Source organism: Phalangium opilio, unplaced genomic scaffold, assembly GCF_054372755.1.
Source record: "Phalangium opilio isolate 3A_F unplaced genomic scaffold, DU_Popi_V2 ptg000073l_1, whole genome shotgun sequence".
Classification (NCBI taxonomy): Eukaryota; Metazoa; Arthropoda; class Arachnida; order Opiliones; family Phalangiidae; genus Phalangium; species Phalangium opilio.
In genome coordinates, this window is record NW_028324183.1 from 395774 (window position 1) to 413985 (window position 18212).

The 18212-nt window shown below is 39.5% G+C and overlaps 19 non-coding genes across 19 annotated transcripts; all 19 read right to left on the minus strand.

Annotated features, from left to right (window-relative positions):
• Window positions 1-11255: 11255 nt before the first annotated feature.
• Window positions 11256-11327, minus strand: TRNAE-UUC (transfer RNA glutamic acid (anticodon UUC)). The gene has a single exon. It is a non-coding gene; the product is annotated as a tRNA-Glu (tRNA).
• Window positions 11328-11705: 378 nt separating this feature from the next.
• Window positions 11706-11777, minus strand: TRNAE-UUC (transfer RNA glutamic acid (anticodon UUC)). The gene has a single exon. It is a non-coding gene; the product is annotated as a tRNA-Glu (tRNA).
• A 79-nt stretch (window positions 11778-11856) lies between these two features.
• Window positions 11857-11928, minus strand: TRNAE-UUC (transfer RNA glutamic acid (anticodon UUC)). Its single transcript has one exon. It is a non-coding gene; the product is annotated as a tRNA-Glu (tRNA).
• A 379-nt stretch (window positions 11929-12307) lies between these two features.
• TRNAE-UUC (transfer RNA glutamic acid (anticodon UUC)) lies at window positions 12308-12379 on the minus strand. Its single transcript has one exon. It is a non-coding gene; the product is annotated as a tRNA-Glu (tRNA).
• A 78-nt stretch (window positions 12380-12457) lies between these two features.
• On the minus strand, window positions 12458-12529 carry TRNAE-UUC (transfer RNA glutamic acid (anticodon UUC)). Its single transcript has one exon. It is a non-coding gene; the product is annotated as a tRNA-Glu (tRNA).
• A 79-nt stretch (window positions 12530-12608) lies between these two features.
• On the minus strand, window positions 12609-12680 carry TRNAE-UUC (transfer RNA glutamic acid (anticodon UUC)). The gene has a single exon. It is a non-coding gene; the product is annotated as a tRNA-Glu (tRNA).
• A 1284-nt stretch (window positions 12681-13964) lies between these two features.
• TRNAE-UUC (transfer RNA glutamic acid (anticodon UUC)) lies at window positions 13965-14036 on the minus strand. The gene has a single exon. It is a non-coding gene; the product is annotated as a tRNA-Glu (tRNA).
• Window positions 14037-14416: 380 nt separating this feature from the next.
• On the minus strand, window positions 14417-14488 carry TRNAE-UUC (transfer RNA glutamic acid (anticodon UUC)). Its single transcript has one exon. It is a non-coding gene; the product is annotated as a tRNA-Glu (tRNA).
• A 530-nt stretch (window positions 14489-15018) lies between these two features.
• TRNAE-UUC (transfer RNA glutamic acid (anticodon UUC)) lies at window positions 15019-15090 on the minus strand. Its single transcript has one exon. It is a non-coding gene; the product is annotated as a tRNA-Glu (tRNA).
• Window positions 15091-15169: 79 nt separating this feature from the next.
• Window positions 15170-15241, minus strand: TRNAE-UUC (transfer RNA glutamic acid (anticodon UUC)). Its single transcript has one exon. It is a non-coding gene; the product is annotated as a tRNA-Glu (tRNA).
• Window positions 15242-15320: 79 nt separating this feature from the next.
• TRNAE-UUC (transfer RNA glutamic acid (anticodon UUC)) lies at window positions 15321-15392 on the minus strand. The gene has a single exon. It is a non-coding gene; the product is annotated as a tRNA-Glu (tRNA).
• Window positions 15393-15470: 78 nt separating this feature from the next.
• Window positions 15471-15542, minus strand: TRNAE-UUC (transfer RNA glutamic acid (anticodon UUC)). Its single transcript has one exon. It is a non-coding gene; the product is annotated as a tRNA-Glu (tRNA).
• Window positions 15543-16073: 531 nt separating this feature from the next.
• On the minus strand, window positions 16074-16145 carry TRNAE-UUC (transfer RNA glutamic acid (anticodon UUC)). Its single transcript has one exon. It is a non-coding gene; the product is annotated as a tRNA-Glu (tRNA).
• Window positions 16146-16374: 229 nt separating this feature from the next.
• On the minus strand, window positions 16375-16446 carry TRNAE-CUC (transfer RNA glutamic acid (anticodon CUC)). Its single transcript has one exon. It is a non-coding gene; the product is annotated as a tRNA-Glu (tRNA).
• Window positions 16447-16524: 78 nt separating this feature from the next.
• On the minus strand, window positions 16525-16596 carry TRNAE-UUC (transfer RNA glutamic acid (anticodon UUC)). The gene has a single exon. It is a non-coding gene; the product is annotated as a tRNA-Glu (tRNA).
• A 230-nt stretch (window positions 16597-16826) lies between these two features.
• Window positions 16827-16898, minus strand: TRNAE-CUC (transfer RNA glutamic acid (anticodon CUC)). Its single transcript has one exon. It is a non-coding gene; the product is annotated as a tRNA-Glu (tRNA).
• Window positions 16899-16976: 78 nt separating this feature from the next.
• TRNAE-UUC (transfer RNA glutamic acid (anticodon UUC)) lies at window positions 16977-17048 on the minus strand. The gene has a single exon. It is a non-coding gene; the product is annotated as a tRNA-Glu (tRNA).
• A 531-nt stretch (window positions 17049-17579) lies between these two features.
• TRNAE-UUC (transfer RNA glutamic acid (anticodon UUC)) lies at window positions 17580-17651 on the minus strand. The gene has a single exon. It is a non-coding gene; the product is annotated as a tRNA-Glu (tRNA).
• A 78-nt stretch (window positions 17652-17729) lies between these two features.
• On the minus strand, window positions 17730-17801 carry TRNAE-UUC (transfer RNA glutamic acid (anticodon UUC)). Its single transcript has one exon. It is a non-coding gene; the product is annotated as a tRNA-Glu (tRNA).
• Between the last annotated feature and the right edge of the window lie 411 nt (window positions 17802-18212).

An 18212-nucleotide genomic window follows, 5' to 3' on the forward strand; every position in this document is an offset into this window, starting at 1 on the left:
ACATGCGCTTAACACTGGCTTTTATGAATCATATTTAATGATGGATGCTAGGAAACTTGGTAGACGTAACAGTCTGTACTAGTACCCAAGCATCCTTCAATAAACGCCTGGCAACATTGTGGTACGCATGGTACAACTAAAAACTAGGATGTGTATTTATCTTTCGACTCACTCCAAGCCTTTAAGCCCTCATTACAGAAGATTTGAAACACTATCGTAATTCCTAGTGTCTCAAATCTCTACGTTCCTGTCCATTATGAACAGTGCTGAGAGAATCATACATCAGAAAGAGCCATTCAAATCGAATTGCTGAAAATATGGATAATATAATACAAATTATTATGGTTCTGAGAGGAGCTTCCCATTTTGGTTTCGTTCTCAAAAATATATCGCAATGCACGGGTCTTGATAGATATAGGAGGCAATGAAGGAAATATATCACAATGCGTGGGCCTTGATAGATACTGGAGGCAATGTGGGAAATATAACGCAATGCACGGGCCTAAATAGATATAAGAGACAATGTAGGAAATATAACGCAATGCACGGGCCTTGATAGATATAGGAGGCAATGATTTAACGACTTCGGTACTTGGGTTTATCTTTAATATTTAAATAAATATAATTATTTTTAATTATTTTAATCGCCATTAAATAACTTTAAAAATAGTTAAATCGTTTAAAATAAAGTTGTTACTATTATCTTTCGAAACATTGCTAATATTGACGTTTAAAGTGAAGGGTACCCCTCTTGCCCGCTTTTTTCAAATTTTGGGGTATATATACGATTCGTTTCCATTATAATAATAGATAAAAACGCATTCGCGTGAACCGATGGTGGAAGCCCTGCCATTGGGAGGCTAGACGTTTCTCCTAAACCTAGCCGATCGCCGCGTATATCTTGAAATCAAACGGTGACGAAGGAAAAGAAGCCGGAATGGACAAAGACCTGAAGATGGTGGTGCATAGAAGCTGGTGTCAATGTGGAATTGGCGAAGAACAAAAGATGGTGGTGCATAGAAGCTGGTGCAAGGTGAAATTGACGAAGATCAGAAGATGTTTGTGCTAGGAAGCTAGCAAGTACAGACTAGTGTGCATGTGGAGTGGACGAAAACCAAAGCTGGTGGTGTTGGATCTCAAGTAGGATAGCCAGAGGAGACAAACCCAAATTTCCGTGAACTGTCAATAGGTGGGTTTCCATATTCACTACGTAGCAGCTGAACTCGCAGGTGCGAAGAAGAAAAATAGTTCGCCAAAATTTCCCTCCAGGTGGCTGGACAATAGCAATGTAAAATTTCCATAGAACCATTCCTTGCGCGCCAACTCGCGAGAGGGTTTAGCATTAGATTTGTCTTCTTAGCCCCTTTTACGCCTATCTCAATACTTCACTGCAGAATTTGGAAACCCACCTTTCAGTCCGGAAATTGGGAACACGTTTGCTCCGATACGCAAACTGCGAACGCGGTCACGTGGGGTCTGACAGACAGACACACAGACACGGCCGGTGTAATACCTCTCCGTGACATACGTCACTCGGAGAGGTAAAAATATATTGTTAAAGTGTATTAATAATAATCTGTAAAAAATACTGCATGTTCTACTTTCCGCATTTTTGGGGGGGAGTGTTAAATATTTTAATATCAAAATGTATTAAGAGGTCTTATCTAAGAGAGCTACCGCTGTCCTAGAATAAGTTATGGATGGAATTATTCTCTTTTAAAAATGTAAAACCCCAGGCTTAAAGTTTTCATTTGGATCACTTCAATAACCCCTTTAGTACCTTTCCATTCTCCAAAAATACCAATGACGTAGGGGAAAAGTAAAAATGTGTGGAAAATGGATGGAAAGGTACTATTCGTAAAAAACCACCCAAGATGAAAATACAGGCCTCCAAATGAAAGCGAGAGTCGCTTAAGAAAAATATCAGTAGGATGGGGCTTACCTACAAAAACTCTCCGACCTACCCAAAAAAGGGAAATCACCTTTGGCGACTTAAAAGCAAGGTTTATTCTAGTTAAACATGTATAAAAGAAAACAAGGTATTGTAAGATGTTCAGTTGAATAATAAAATTGTGAGAAGTAGCACGAGATTTTGTCACTCCTTAACACGGAAAATATAAACGGAAAACTTAAACCTGAAAACTTCAATTCGCGACAGTTCTTTTATAGTCCCAAATAAAAATTTAAACTATCAACGAAAAAATATAAACTTATGTAGGGCGAACCGAACTAATCATAAAAATCTCCCACACAGCCAGTTTTTGCTTGGGACGCGGCTATCGACTCTAGAGCCTTCCGCATTCCTCCATACTCTTCATTTTGGGCAGTTTGGGTCTCCCCCAAATGCTCCGCGGCCCGTTCATAGGGCGTTTTGCGGCTTTCGGCCCTTCTCTTTTTTCGTGCCTCATTTAATCCTATAAATTTGTTATAATTGTTAGTAAATGTCAGGATTAGCCTAAATTATTTGCAATACAAAAATCCTTTTTGCAGAATCTGCAACGGAGTTTGGCACAAAACCCATTTCTTCGTTTCCGCTCGATTCTCCACCGGAAATTTCGCGGCTGGTTGGAATACTAATGGTCAATTCTCCAACCTCCATTGTGACAATCGGTGCCACATAAACCTCGAAGTGGTCATCTAAGGGAACAAATGACGAGGTGGATTCCTTCGAGGAACCGTTGTCTGCAGGAGAACGGAGGGAAGAAGTTGATGGGGTAGGATCTTCGGGGAACCCAGTGTCAATAACCGACTCTAGGCCCGTGACCAACCCCTTACCAAAAATGTGGATGAACCTCCCTTCTAAATCCGTAATGGACTCCGGAGGTGGCCCACCACCAGTCTTGCCAATATTGGCTTTAGAGGCTTTGGCTTTTATTGAGATGTGAGTCGGTAATTTACCGTCCGTAAATTACCGGTAATTTACCAAATACCCCTTAAATTACCGTTTTATATCTTACCGTAATTTTACAATGGTAATTTGCCGGTAAATTACGGCGGTAAACTACCAAACATTTTTCTTACGAATTAAATGTTTATTTTACCCTTAAATGATCAATCATTTCTGTGTTTACTTCCAAAATGACTCACCAGGCGCTATTCGCTGATCAGTACTTACAAAGTTGCGCTAGAAATTAGTCTTATAATAAATCTTTAATTAGAAATCAGATTAGAAAGGCCACGGCTGCCGTCTTGATAGCAAAAGCCGCAAATACGTGTAAAGCAGTCAGATAGTGCTCAAAATTAAACTTTGTTTTAAGTAATGCATTGTAAGCACAGGAAAATGTAAATTACCAAAAATTACCGACTGAACGGTAATTTTTGTTTTCCCAAAATTTGAATCGATAATTTATCGGTAATTTACCCGGTAAGTTACCGTTTTTAGAAATTACGGTAATTTCACATCTCTAGGCTTTTACATTGGATTTCCATGCCGTAAAGCACTAACGAAGTTATTATGTTAAAATTTATATTAAAATGTATTTAAATTAATATACCTTCTTCCACTTTTCAACATTTTTCGTCGCTTCAACTCCGCAACTATTTAATTGGGAGGCTAAGTACTCTCAGGTGGCCTCTTACTTGGCCCTACTAAATGTAGCGCTAAATTTCATTTCTACAAAATTTCTATGAGCTTCTAAAAATTCTACGTAAATTAATTGTTGCTTTGCGTGTACTTTAACATGCATTTTGAATTAATGTTAAAGTGAAATTTAGAAATAAATATTTTTAAACCAAAAAGAAGCACGTGTGTGTATCTTAAGATAAGAAAGCGAAAGAGAGAAAATTTTCTTTGTATTGAATGTATTCCCAATACAAAGACCCGTTTCCCAAATTTTACCGCTCCTTGGGAAAAACCAAAGTTTCCATCCCTTCAATTTGAAAGCGCGCCTCAAAGTTTCCATCCCTTCAATTTGAAAGCGCGCCTAATAAAACTGACCAATAAAGAAGAAGTGGGCGTGGAAAAGTACCACACGTGATCTCACGTGATGGAAAAAACAACACGTGGCTTAAGAGGAAGTGACATCAATTTATATTGAGAGAGAAATTTCGAAGTATTCGAATGACGATAAGGATTGGGGTTAGAGAAAACGAATTTTTCGGTCCACTCCAGTCTTCAAATGAGGCCGATCCGAATCATAAGGATTGGGAGGGATCCGAATGATTTTCCATTTTTAGAGAATAGGGTCTCTGATCTCCTATGGCAAGAATTGGTAGAGAACCTTAACAGGGAAGAGCCCCCAATTATAAATGTGGCTGCTTGGAAAAGGGTAAGGGAAATTTTTTTCGACCTTCAACACTATTCAAGGGTCAAATTTCTCTGAATTAGAAACAACAAACCAAAACCAAGCATTTAGTTTAAGTCTTTGAATATTATGATTATTCCTCGACAAATTTGTTTCTTTAACTATTAAAGTAATTGTGACAAGATAGTTATTCAAAGAGTGTTGGAAGGTTAGGTCAGAGATCAAGAGCTTGGGTTTGTTGTTCCACGTACAGACTGTTAAAAAAGTCTTTGCGCGTTGCGTTTTTCGCACATATTTTACTATATTTCAAAAACTATTCAAGCTAGCGCTCTGGAATAAAGTGCGTTATAAAAGTTTTGCATTCCTCTTTCATATTTTACCCGTTCCAAAGTTGTCCTTTGCATACTTATACCGGAAACCGGAAATGTCAAAATTATCAACTTTGAAAATATTGGATTCTCGAGGATATAAATGCGATTTTCGGATTCCTTGGGGTCGATTCATATTTGAAAAGTGTTCACCAAATTCAATTCGGATGAATAGGTCACGAGTAATCAGCCTTTATTCAAAATCTGGCAAACTTGGTTAGAGTGGCGATAATTCATAATCGAGTATCGAATCTTTGTCGTAATAATGCTTGTTAGATGTTATGACACTTTATGCATATATATATGATTGGTGTTGTGGCGCAATACTTTGAAACAAATCAGACGTTCATTAAAGGGATGGTGAAGTGGAAAATAAAGTAATTTTTTATTGATTCTTCTATAAGACCAATCTGCATCGTGAAACATCCAGGAAATAAAACCGAACGATTTTTAAACGACAATTAGTTTGAAATTTCATGGATAATTTTAAATAGGGATCTCCGACCAATCGTGTAGCGCCCCGCCTTTTTGTCAACAATCTTCTCTTGGCACGCTCCGTGTTGAATCAATTTATCGTGAGATTTGAAAAAATTTGCACGATGTGACAATTGTGGCGCGAGACATGGAGTGTTCCACGAGAATTTTGTTAACACAAAGGCACGGCGTTACGGGATTGGTCGGAGTTCCTTATTTAAAACTATTCTTAAAATCATAGCCTAATTTGAATATTAAAATCAATGGGAGGTATTTCCTAAATTTTTCATTGTGCAGACTGGTCTTATAATTAGTAGAAGAATCGATAAAAAATCACTTTATTTTCCACTTCCCACTCCCTTTAAGAGAAAACTCGCGTCTTTTGAAGAGGAGAAGCGGTTTGAAAATATTGTTATTTGGGCCATGAGCCCGTGATATCATAATATTTAGAACTCATATTAATTACGTCTAGGTCTTCAGCCCGATTCATTGCAGCCTAGTGAAAATCTCATTCATGATGGCATATGCGCTTCACGAGATCCCTTCAAATTGACATATTCGACTATTCCATATATGAAACAACTTCAGAGGAGAGGGTTTCTATGCTAGGAATGTTCGCTACGCGATTGAGCTTCGCTAAACGGAGCCTGAGGTTGACTATAGCCTCCCGCGTTTAGCGCAAATGTGAGGCCATTGAAAGATTTTTTATTTTAGAAGCAGAAATAGAGAGCAGAGTAATCTGGGCGCGCGTCAAAGTCTCGGACACTGGGCTATGAGTCGGACTGAATTAAACGCTAACCGTTCTCTATTCCTACCTCTAAAACTAAATCTATCTCTGTTGAGGCCTAATAATAAAGCCGACCGCAACCAAAGCATGGGCAAAGGCGTATTTCACAACTGACGTTCAAATGGAAAAGCCTAAAAATTAAATGAAAAAAAAAAATTAATGCCGGTAACAATGATCACTAGTGAAAATAACAGCTAACAGCTAAAACGAACCCGAACGGTAAACACTTGAAGTTGGTCTCTCTGCGCTGCTGGTCTGTTACTCCTTTCGTTTATTTTCTATGGCTAAACAACTAACTTTGGGAGGTATTGGGATATTAGGCCATTTGTGTTTTAATTTTTTAAGACTTTTATTGTGTAGGAAAGAAAAACGACCCTGTTTAAAGAAACTTTGGATAAATTTTAATATTTAGTTAAAAGTTGAAATTTATTTATAAAATTTGGACGAAAATTTTTAAATAACAAGACTTCCTTTGAGTTTCAAATTGAAGAATGTTCGTGTGCTTTATTAAACTATTTTTTTACAAAAAGACAGTCACTTTCAGTTTTAATTGTTGCTTTTATTGGACATCCCCTAGTCGTTAAAGGAAGGATGAAGAGGAAAAATAAAGTGATTTTTTGATCGATTTTTCTTATTATGAGACCATTATATGCACAGTGAAACATCCAGGAAATACAGTCTCCGAATGATTTTAAAATTCAAATTAGGTTCAGATTTTAAAGATAATTTGAAATAAGCACCACTGACTAATAGCTTAACGCCCTGCCTTCCTGTTAACAAAATTTCCGTTGCACGCTCTATATCTCGCGCCACGATAGTCACATCGCAAGCAACTTTTATTAAATCTCGCGATAAATTTCATTCGGCATGGAGCGTGCCACGAGAATTTTGTCAATAGGAAGGCAGGGCGTTACGCGATGGGTCGGAAGGTCATTATTTCGAATTTTCCGTAAAATCTGAACCTAATTGGAATTTCAAAACCATTCGGAGATATTTTCTGGATGCTTCACTATGCAGAATGGTCTTATAATTAGTAGAAGAATCGATAAAAAATTATTAGATTTTTAATTTCACCATCCCATTAAACACATTCTTAATCGTATTCTAAAAGACAGACATAAACTCTAATGAAATTAGGAGGTAAAGCATTGTAATATTAACAAGTTGGGAAACCAAAATGAACCTCTCCGAGCCGAGACGAATTTACTTTCTAAACACAGGTCCACCAGCCAATGAGAAAAACCGAAAATACATAGTTCAAATTGGCGAAATATTGCCAAGCTCTTTAGCAAAGGCTTAAGCGTTTAACAATTTCCTTTGTATCCTCAATAATTCTAATGATGGGTGTATTTAACTTTCGGCTCACTCTGAACCGTTAACACCTCTTATAAGAGGAGGCGAAACAAGGTCATTTCTAGTTTAAATCTAGAATATCTTATTTCACAGACCCAATCGTTTGTGGGTAGATGAAGAATTAACACCCATATTATCTAATGAATATAAAAAATGCGTTTACACTATATATAAATGTAGTAAAGCTGAATTAAAAAGTAAACACCAAATTTGAAATGTTAATATCAAAAGATGTTATTGGAATATTAAGATGAAACAGAGCTTTATAGCTACACAACTACTTAAAGAATAGTAATGCCGAAAAATATTTAAAATATTTCCATTTAATATTCTGCAAAAAGGAAATGTTATCGTTTTGTAAGAGATCTTATCATCCTACTCGCTTTATATTAACTTTGATATGCGTGTAGTGTTTCGATTCGGATGCAATTTTCATTACTCGTTCTATATAAACTCTCACTTGTGTCATTACATAGAAATAAGTTTATCTTAAATAATTAATTAAATATAAATGATATTAATTATTTTTAATCGCCAGTAAATAACTTTAAAAATAGTTAAATCGTTTAAAATAAAGTTGTTCCTATTATCTTTCGAAACTTTGCTAATATTGACGTTTAAAGTGAAGGGTACCCCTCTTGCCCGCTTTCTTCAAATTTTGGGGTATATATACAATTCGTTTCCATTATAATAATAGATAAAAACGCATTCGCGTGAACCTTTGGTGGAAGCCCTACCATTGGGAGGCTAGACGTTTCTCGTAACCCTAGCCGATCGCCGCGTATATCTTAAAACCGAACGATAACGATGGAGAAGAAGCCGGAATGGACAAAGACCTGAAGATGGTGGTGCATAGAAGCTGGTGTCAATGTGGGATTGACGAAGAACAGAAAATGGTGGTGCTTACGAGCCAGCAAGTACAGGCTGGTGTCAATGTGGGATTGACGAAGAACAGAAGATGGTGGTGCTTCCGAGCCAGCAAGTACAGGGGATGGACAAAGACTAGCAGATTGTGGTGCTTAGAAGCCAGTTAGTAAAGACTGGTGTTGGTAGATGAATGGCCAAATTTCCGTGAACCGCGAACGCGTTCCGGAAATCGGGTATTTGTTTGCTCCGATTTGTAAACTGCGAACGCGGTCACGTGGGGTCTGACAGACAGACAGACACACAGACAGACAGACAGACAGACAGACAGACAGACACGGCCGGTGTAATACCTCTCCGTGACGTCATCGTCACTCGGAGAGGTAAAAAATAGAGATGCGCCCTGTTCGCTGGTATTTTTTTCTCCGTATGAGTAACCAGCCCACGTCGTGACCGGTATTAATATTAATAACCTGATAGTTATTCTTGACTAACTTAAAACATTGTTTTAGTGTATGGTTTCAGGCTCAACAGGACAATTGCCCAACCCATACGTCCCGACTCGTTGCAAGATTTCTGGAGAACGAAGGAATTAACGCTTTGGATTGACCCGACTTGAACCCGATTTAGCGTTTATGTCTGTCATTTAATAAAAGATTAAAAATGTGTTTAAGGGCTGAGGGAGGTTAAGTCAAAAATTAAGCTTAAATTGAAACTGAAAATAACAGTCTTGTTTGTAATAGATAGTTCAAGAACGCAGACGGTATTTCCTGGATGTTTCACTATGCAAAATGGTCTTATAATTAGAAGAAGAATCGATAAAAAAATCACTTTATTGTCCTCTTCATCCTCCCTTTAAGGGCTAGGGGATGTCCAATAAAATATTAAGCAACAATTCAAGCTGAAAGTGACTGTCTTGTTTGTATAAAATAGTTCAATAAACCACACGAGCATTCTTCAATTTGAAACTCGAAGGAAGTCTTGTTATTTGAAAATTTTCGTCCAAATTTTTTAAATATTTTTCAACTTTTAACTAGTTATCAATAATGATATTAATAGTTATCCAAAATTTCTTTTAAAAGGCTAGTTATCTTTTCTACACAATAAAAGTCTTAAAACACAAAATGGCCTAATATCCCAATACCTCCCAAAGTTAGTATTTTTGCCATAGAAAATAAACGAAAGGAGTAGCAGACCAGCAGCGCAGAGACCAACTTCAAGTGTTTACCGTTCGGGTTCGTTTTAGCTGTTAGCTGTTATTTTCAGTTGTGATCATTGTTACCGGCATTCATTTTTTTTTCATTTAATTTTTAGGTTTTTTCATCGGTAGCTTTGAACGTCAGTTGTAAATACGCCTTTGCCCATGCTTTGGTTGCGGTCGGCTTTATTATTAAGCCTCAATAGAGATAGATTTAATTTTAGAAGCAGGATTCGAGAACGGTTAGTGTTTAATTCAGTCCGACTCATTGCCCAGTATAGAGCCCTCCCTCTAACGCTTGATGAAAAGTTTAAATTTTCGTATTGCTCAATTAAACTACGTTTTGCTGACGTTACTGACGGGATCGGCAAAAAATACGTTATTCCTTTTTACCTTTGTCGCTTTGACACGCCTCTTCTTTCATTCCCCTCCTTTCCGTGGAAGGGGGTCAGGGAATTTGACGCGCTCCTAGATTACTCTAATCTCTATTCCCACTTCTAAAATTAAATCTATCCCTGGCCTCACATTTGCGCTAAACGCGGGAGGCTATAGTCAACCTCAGGCTCCGTTTAGCGAAGCTCAATCGCGTAGCGAACATTCCTAGCATAGAAGCCCTCTCCTCTGAAGTTGTTTCTTATATGGAATAGTCGAATATGTCAATTTGAAGGGATCTCGTGAAGCGCATATGCCATCATGAATGAGATTTTCTCTAGGCTGCGAAGAATCGGGCTTAAGACCTAGACGTAATTAATATGAGTTCTAAATATTATGATATCACGGGCTCATGGCCCAAATAACAATATTTTCAAACCGCTTCTCCTCTTCAAAATACGCGAGTTTTCTCTTAAAGGGAGTGGGAAGTGGAAAATAAAGTGATTTTTTTATTGATTCTTCTACTAATCATGAGACCAGTATGCATAATGAAAAATTCAGGAAATACCTCCCATTGATTTTAATATTCAAATTAGGTTAAGATTTTAAGAATAATTTCAAAAAATTAACTCCGACCAATCCCGTAACGCCGTGCCTTTTCGTTAAGAAAAATTCTCGTGGCACACTCCATGTCTTGCGCCACAATTGTCACATCGTGCAAATTTTTTCAAATCTCGCGATAAATTGATTCAACACGGAGCGTGCCAAGAGAAAATTGTTGATAAAAAGGCGGGGCGCTACGCGATTGGTCGGAGATCCCTATTTAAAATTATCCATGAAATATCAAACTAATTTTCGTTTAAAAATCGTTCGGTGTTATTTCCTGGATGTTTCACGATTCAGATTGGTCTTATAGAAGAATCAATAAAAAATTACTTTATTTTCCACTTCACCATCCCTTTAATGAACGTCTGATTTGTTTCAAAGTATTGCGCCACAACACCAATCATATATATATGCATAAAGTGTCATAACATCTATCAAGCATTATTACGACAAAGATTCGATACTCGATTATGAATTATCGCCATTTAAATCGAAGTTGCCAGATTTTGAATAAAGGCTGATTACTCGTGACCTATTCATCCGAATTGAATTTGGTGAACACTTTTCAAATATGAATCGACCCCAAGGAATCCGAAAATCGCATTTATATCCTCGAGAATCCAATATTTTCAAAGTTGATAATTTTGACATTTCCGGTTTCCGGTATAAGTATGCAAAGGACAACTTTGGAACGGGTAAAATATGAAAGAGGAATGCAAAACTTTTATAACGCACTTTATTCCAGAGCGCTAGCTTGAATAGTTTTTGAAATATAGTAAAATATGTGCGAAAAACGCAACGCGCAAAGACTTTTTTAACAGTCTGTACAAAGCACAGTCTCCCATACCGGGAATCGAACCCGGGCCTTCTCGGTGAAAGCCAGGTATCCTACCCACTACACCATATCGGACTGGTTGGCACAACCCTAAATATTATTCCTATAAATATGTCTTTAAGTTTATTCTTCAAATGCGGTACATAAGCAGTCACTCCGATACCGGGAATCGAACCCGGGCCTTCTGGGTGAAAGCCAGATATCCAAGCCACTAGACCATATCGGACTGGTTTGAGTAACCCTAGATATTATTCCTATAAATGTGTCTTTAAATTTATTCTTTAAAAGCGGTACAAAGCACAGTCTCCGATACCGGGAATCGAACCCGGGCCTTCTGGGTGAAAGTCAGATATCCTAGCCAATAGACCATATCGGACTGGCTTGAGCAACCCTAGATATTATTCCTATAAATGTGTCTTTAAATTTATTCTTTAAAAGCTGTACAAAGCACAGTCTCCGATACCGGGAATCGAACCCGGGCCTTCTCGGTGAAAGCCAAGTATCCTAGCCACTAGACCATATCGGACTGGTTTGAGCAACCCAAGATATTATTCCTATAAATGTGTCTTTAAATTTATTCTTTAAAAGCGGTACAAAGCACAGTCTTCGATACCGGGAATCGAACCCGGGCCTTCTGGGTGAAAGCCAGGTATCCTACCCACTAGACCATATCGGAATGTTTGGCACAACCCTAAATATTATTCGTATAAATATGTCTTTAAGTTTATTCTTCAAAAGCGGTACATAAGCAGTCACTCCGATACCGGGAATCGAACCCGGGCCTTCTGGGTGAAAGCCAGATATCCTAGCCACTAGACCATATCGGACTGGTTTGAGCAACCCTAGATATTATTCCTATAAATGTGTCTTTAAATTTATTCTTTAAAAGCGGTACAAAGCACAGTCTCCGATACCGGGAATCGAACCCGGGCCTTCTGGGTGAAAGTCAGATATCCTAGCCAATAGACCATATCGGACTGGCTTGAGCAACCCTAGATATTATTCCTATAAATGTGTCTTTAAATTTATTCTTTAAAAGCTGTACAAAGCACAGTCTCCGATACCGGGAATCGAACCCGGGCCTTCTCGGTGAAAGCCAAGTATCCTACCCACTAGACCATAAAGGACTGGTTGGCACAACCCTAAATATTATTCCTATAAATATGTCTTTAAGTTTATTCTTCAAATGCGGTACATAAGCAGTCACTCCGATACCGGGAATCGAACCCGGGCCTTCTGGGTGAAAGCCAGATATCCTAGCCACTAGACCATATCGGACTGGTTTGAGCAACCCTAGATATTATTCCTATAAATGTGTCTTTAAATTTATTCTTTAAAAGCGCTACAAAGCACAGTCTCCGATACCGGGAATCGAACCCGGGCCTTCTAGGTGAAAGCCAGGTATCCTACCCACTAGACCATATCGGAATGGTTGGCACAACCCTAAATATTATTCCTATAAATATGTCTTTAAGTTTATTCTTCAAAAGCGGTACAAAAGCACTCGCTCCGATACCGGGAATCGAACCCGGGCCTTCTGGGTGAAAGCCAGATATCCTAGCCACTAGACCTTATCGGACTTGTTTGAGCAACCCTAGATATTATTCCTATAAATGTGTCTTTAAATTTATTCTTTAAAAGCGGTACAAAGCACAGTCTCCGATACCGGGAATCGAACCCGGGCCTTCTGGATGAAAGCCAGGTATCCTACCCACTAGACCATATCTGACTTGCTCAACCAAGTCTTAATTCTATTCATAAACCTATATCCTTAAGTCTATTCTTGAAAAGCGGTACAAAAGCACTCGCTCCGATAATGGAAATCGAACTTGAGCCTTCTAAATGAGAGCCAGATATACTAGCAACTAGACCATATCTGACTTGCTCAACCAAGTCTTAATTCTATTCATAAACCCATATCCTTAAGTCTTTTCTTCAAAAGCTGTACAAAAGCACTCGCTCCTATACCGGGAATCGAACCCGGGCCTTCTGGGTGAAAGCCAGGTATCCTACCCACTAGACCATATCGGACTGGTTGGAACAACCCTAAATATTATTCCTATAAATGGGTCTTTAAATTTATTCTTTAAAAGCTGAACAAAGTGGAGTCTCCTATACCGGGAATCGAACCCGGGCCTTCCGTGTGAAAGCCAGGAATCCTAGCCACTAGACCATATCGGACTTGATCAACCAAGTCTTAATTCTATTCATAAAACTATATCCTTAAGTCTATTCTTGAAAAGCGGTACAAAAGCACTAGCTCCGATACCGGGAATCGAACCCGAGCCTTCCGGGGGAAAGCCAGATATCCTAGCCACTAGACCATATCGGACTTACTCAACCAAGTCTGAATTCTATTCATAAACCTATATCCTTAAGTCTATTCTTGAAAAGCGGTACAAAAGCACTCGCTCCTATACCGGGAATCGAACCCGGGCCTTCTGGGTGAAAGCCAGGTATCCTAGCCACTAAACCTTATCGGACTTGCTTAACCAAGTCTTAATTCTATTCATAAACCTATATCCTTAAGTCTATTCTTGAAAAGCGGTACAAAAGCACTCGCTCCTATACCGGGAATCGAACCCGGGCCTTCTGGGTGAAAGCCAGGTATCCTAGCCACTAAACCTTATCGGACTTGCTTAACCAAGTCTTAATTCTATTCATAAACCTATATCCTTAAGTCTATTCTTGAAAAGCGGTACAAAAGCACTCGCTCCGATACCGGAAATCGAACTTGAGCCTTCTGGGTGAGAACCAGATATCCAAGCTACTAGACCATATCGGACTGGTTTGAGCAACCCTAGATATTATTCCTATAAATGTGTCTTTAAATTTATTCTTTAAAAGCGGTACAAAGCACAGTCTCCGATACCGGGAATCGAACCCGGGACTTCTGGGTGAAAGCCAGGTATCCTACCCACTAGACCATATCGGACTTGCTCAACCAAGTCCTTATTCTATTCATAAACCTATATCCTTAAGTCTATTCTTGAAAAGCGGTACAAAAGCACTCGCTCCGATAATGGAAATCGAACTTGAGCCTTCTGGATGAGAGCCAGATATACTAGCAACTAGACCATATCTGACTTGCTCAACCAAGTCTTAATTCTATTCATAAACCCATATCCTTAAGTCTATTCTTGAAAAGCAGTACAAAAGCACTGGCTCCGTTACCGGAAATCGAACTTGAGCCTTCTGGGTGAGAGCCAGATATCCAAGCCACTAGACCATATCGGACTGGGTTGAGCAACCCTAGATATTATTCCTATAAATGTGTCTTTAAATTTATTCTTTAAAAGCGGTACAAAGCACAGTCTCCGATACCGGGAATCGAACCCAGGCCTTCTGGGTGAAAGCCAGATATCCTAGCCACTAGACCATATCGGACTGGTTTGAGCAACCCTAGATATTATTCCTATAAATGTGTCTTTAAATTTATTCTTTAAAAACGGTACAAAGCACAGTCTCCGATACCGGGAATCGAACCCAGGCCTTCTAGGTGAAAGCCAGGTATCCTACCCACTAGACCATATCAGAACGGTTGGCACAACCCTAAATATTATTCCTATAAATATGTCATTAAGTTTATTCTTCAAAAGCGGTACAAAAGCACTCGCTCCGATACCGGGAATCGAACCCGGGCGTTTTGGGTGAAAGCCAGATATCCTAGCCACTAGACCATATCGGACTGGTATGATCAACCCTAGATATTATTCCTATAAATGTGTCTTTAAAGTTATTCTTTAAAAGCTGTACAAAGCACAGTCTCCGATACCGGGAATCGAACCCGGGCCTTCTCGGTGAAAGCCAGGTATCCTACCCACTAGACCATATCGGACTGGTTGGCACAACCCTAAATATTATTCCTATAAATATGTCTTTAAGTTTATTCTTCAAATGCGGTACATAAGCAGTCACTCCGATACCGGGAATCGAACCCGGACCTTCTGGGTGAAAGCCAGATATCCTAGCCACTAGACCATATCGGACTGGATTGAGCAACCCTAGATATTATTCCTATAAATGTGTCTTTAAATTTATTCTTTAAAAGCGGTACATAAGCAGTCACTCCGATACCGGGAATCGAACCCGGGCCTTCTAGGTGAAAGCCAGGTATCCTACCCACTAGACCATATCGGAATGGTTGGCACAACCCTAAATATTATTCCTATAAATTTGTCTTTAAGTTTATTCTTCAAAAGCGGTACAAAAGCACTCGCTCCGATACCGGGAATCGAACCCGGGCCTTCTGGGTGAAAGCCAGATATCCTAGCCACTAGACCATATCGGACTGGTTTGAGCAACCCTAGATATTATTCCTATAAATGTGTCTTAAAATTTATTCTTTAAAAGCGGTACAAAGCGCAGTCTCCGACACCGGGAATCGAACCCGGGCCTTCTAGGTGAAAGCCAGGTATCCTACCCACTAGACCATATCGGAATGGTTGGCACAACCCTAAATATTATTCCTATAAATATGTCTTTAAGTTTATTCTTCAAAAGCGGTACAAAAGCACTCGCTCCGATAACGGGAATCGAACCCGGGCCTTCTGGGTGAAAGTCAGATATCCTAGCCAATAGACCATATCGGACTGGCTTGAGCAACCCTAGATATTATTCCTATAAATGTGACTTTAAATTTATTCTTTAAAAGCTGTACAAAGCACAGTCTCCGATACCGGGAATCGAACCCGTGCCTTCTAGGTGAAAGCCAGGTATCCTACCCACTAGACCATATCGGAACGGTTGGCACAACCCTAAATATTATTCCTATAAATATGTCTTTAAGTTTATTCTGTAAAAGCGGTACAAAAGCACTCGCTCCGATAACGGGAATCGAACCCGGGCCTTCTGGGTGAAAGCCAGGTATCCTACAAACTACACCATATCGGAATGGTTGGCACAACCCTAAATATTATTCCTATAAATATGTCTTTAAGTTTATTCTGTAAAAGCGGTACAAAAGCACTCGCTCCGATAACGGGAATCGAACCCGGGCCTTCTGGGTGAAAGCCAGATATCCTAGCCACTAGACCATATCGGACGGGTTTGAGCAACCCTAGATATTATTCCTATAAATGTGTCTTTAAATTTATTCTTTAAAAGCGGTACAAAGCACAGTCTCCGATACCGAGAATCGAACCCGGGCCTTCTCGGTGAAAGCCAGGTATCCTACCCACTAGACCATATCGGACTGGTTGGCACAACCCTAAATATTATTCCTATAAATATGTCTTTAAGTTTATTCTTCAACTGCGGTACATAAGCAGTCACTCCGATACCGGGAATCGAACCCGGGCCTTCTGGGTGAGAGCCAGATATCCTAGCCACTAGACCATATCGGACTGGTTCGAGCAAACCTAGATATTATTCCTATAAATGTGTCTTTAAATTTATTCTTTAAAAGCGGTACAAAGCACAGTCTCCGATACCGGGAATCGAACCCGGGACTTCTGGGTGAAAGCCAGGTATCCTACCCACTAGACCATATCGGAATGGTTGGCACAACCCTAAATATTATTCGTATAAATATGTCTTTAAGTTTATTCTTCAAAAGCGGTACAAAAGCACTCGCTCCGATAACGGGAATCGAACCCGGGCCTTCTCGGTGAAAGCCAGGTATCCTACCCACTAGACCATATCGGACTGGTTGGCACAACCCTAAATATTATTCCTATAAATATGTCTTTAAGTTTATTCTTAAAATGCGGTACATAAGCAGTCACTCCGATACCGGGAATCGAACCCGGGCCTTCTGGGTGAGAGCCAGATATCCTAGCCACTAGACCATATCGGACTGGTTTGAGCAACCCTAGATATTATTCCTATAAATGTGTCTTTAAATTTATTCTTTAAAAGCGGTACAAAGCACAGTCTCCGATACCGGGAATCGAACCCGGGACTTCTGGGTGAAAGCCAGGTATCCTACCCACTAGACCATATCGGAATGGTTGGCACAACCCTAAATATTATTCGTATAAATATGTCTTTAAGTTTATTCTTCAAAAGCGGTACAAAAGCACTCGCTCCGATAACGGGAATCGAACCCGGGCCTTCTCGGTGAAAGCCAGGTATCCTACCCACTAGACCATATCGGACTGGTTGGCACAACCCTAAATATTATTCCTATAAATATGTCTTTAAGTTTATTCTTCAAAAGCGGTACAAAAGCACTCGCTCCGATACCGGGAATCGAACCCGGGCCTTCTGGGTGAAAGTCAGATATCCTAGCCAATAGACCATATCGGACTGGCTTGAGCAACCCTAGATATTATTCCTATAAATGTGTCTTTAAATTTATTCTTTAAAAGTTGTACAAAGCACAGTCTCCGATACCGGGAATCGAACCCGGGCCTTCTGGGTGAAAGCCAGGTATCCTAGCCACTAAACCATATTGAACTTGCTTAACCAAGTCTTCATTCTATTCATAAACCTATATCCTTAAGTCTATTCTTGAAAAGCGGTAAATAAGCAGTCACTCCGATACCGGGAATCGAACCCGGGCCTTCTGGGTGAAAGCCAGATATCCTAGCCACTAGACCATATCGGACTGGTTTGAGCAACCCTAGATATTATTCCTATAAATGTGTCTTTAAATTTATTCTTTAAAAGCGGTACAAAGCACAGTCTCCGATACCGGGAATCGAACCCGGGACTTCTGGGTGAAAGCCAGGTATCCTACCCACTAGACCATATCGGAATGGTTGGCACAACCCTAAATATTTTTCGTATAAATATGTCTTTAAGTTTATTCTTCAAAAGCGGTACAAAAGCACTCGCTCCGATAACGGGAATCGAACCCGGGCCTTCTCGGTGAAAGCCAGGTATCCTACCCACTAGACCATATCGGACTGGTTGGCACAACCCTAAATATTATTCCTATAAATATGTCTTTAAGTTTATTCTTCAAAAGCGGTACAAAAGCACTCGCTCCGATACCGGGAATCGAAACCGGGCCTTCTGGGTGAAAGTCAGATATCCTAGCCAATAGACCATATCGGACTGGCTTGAGCAACCCTAGATATTATTCCTATAAATGTGTCTTTAAATTTATTCTTTAAAAGCGGTACAAAGCACAGTCTCCGATACCGGGAATCGAACCCGGGCTTTC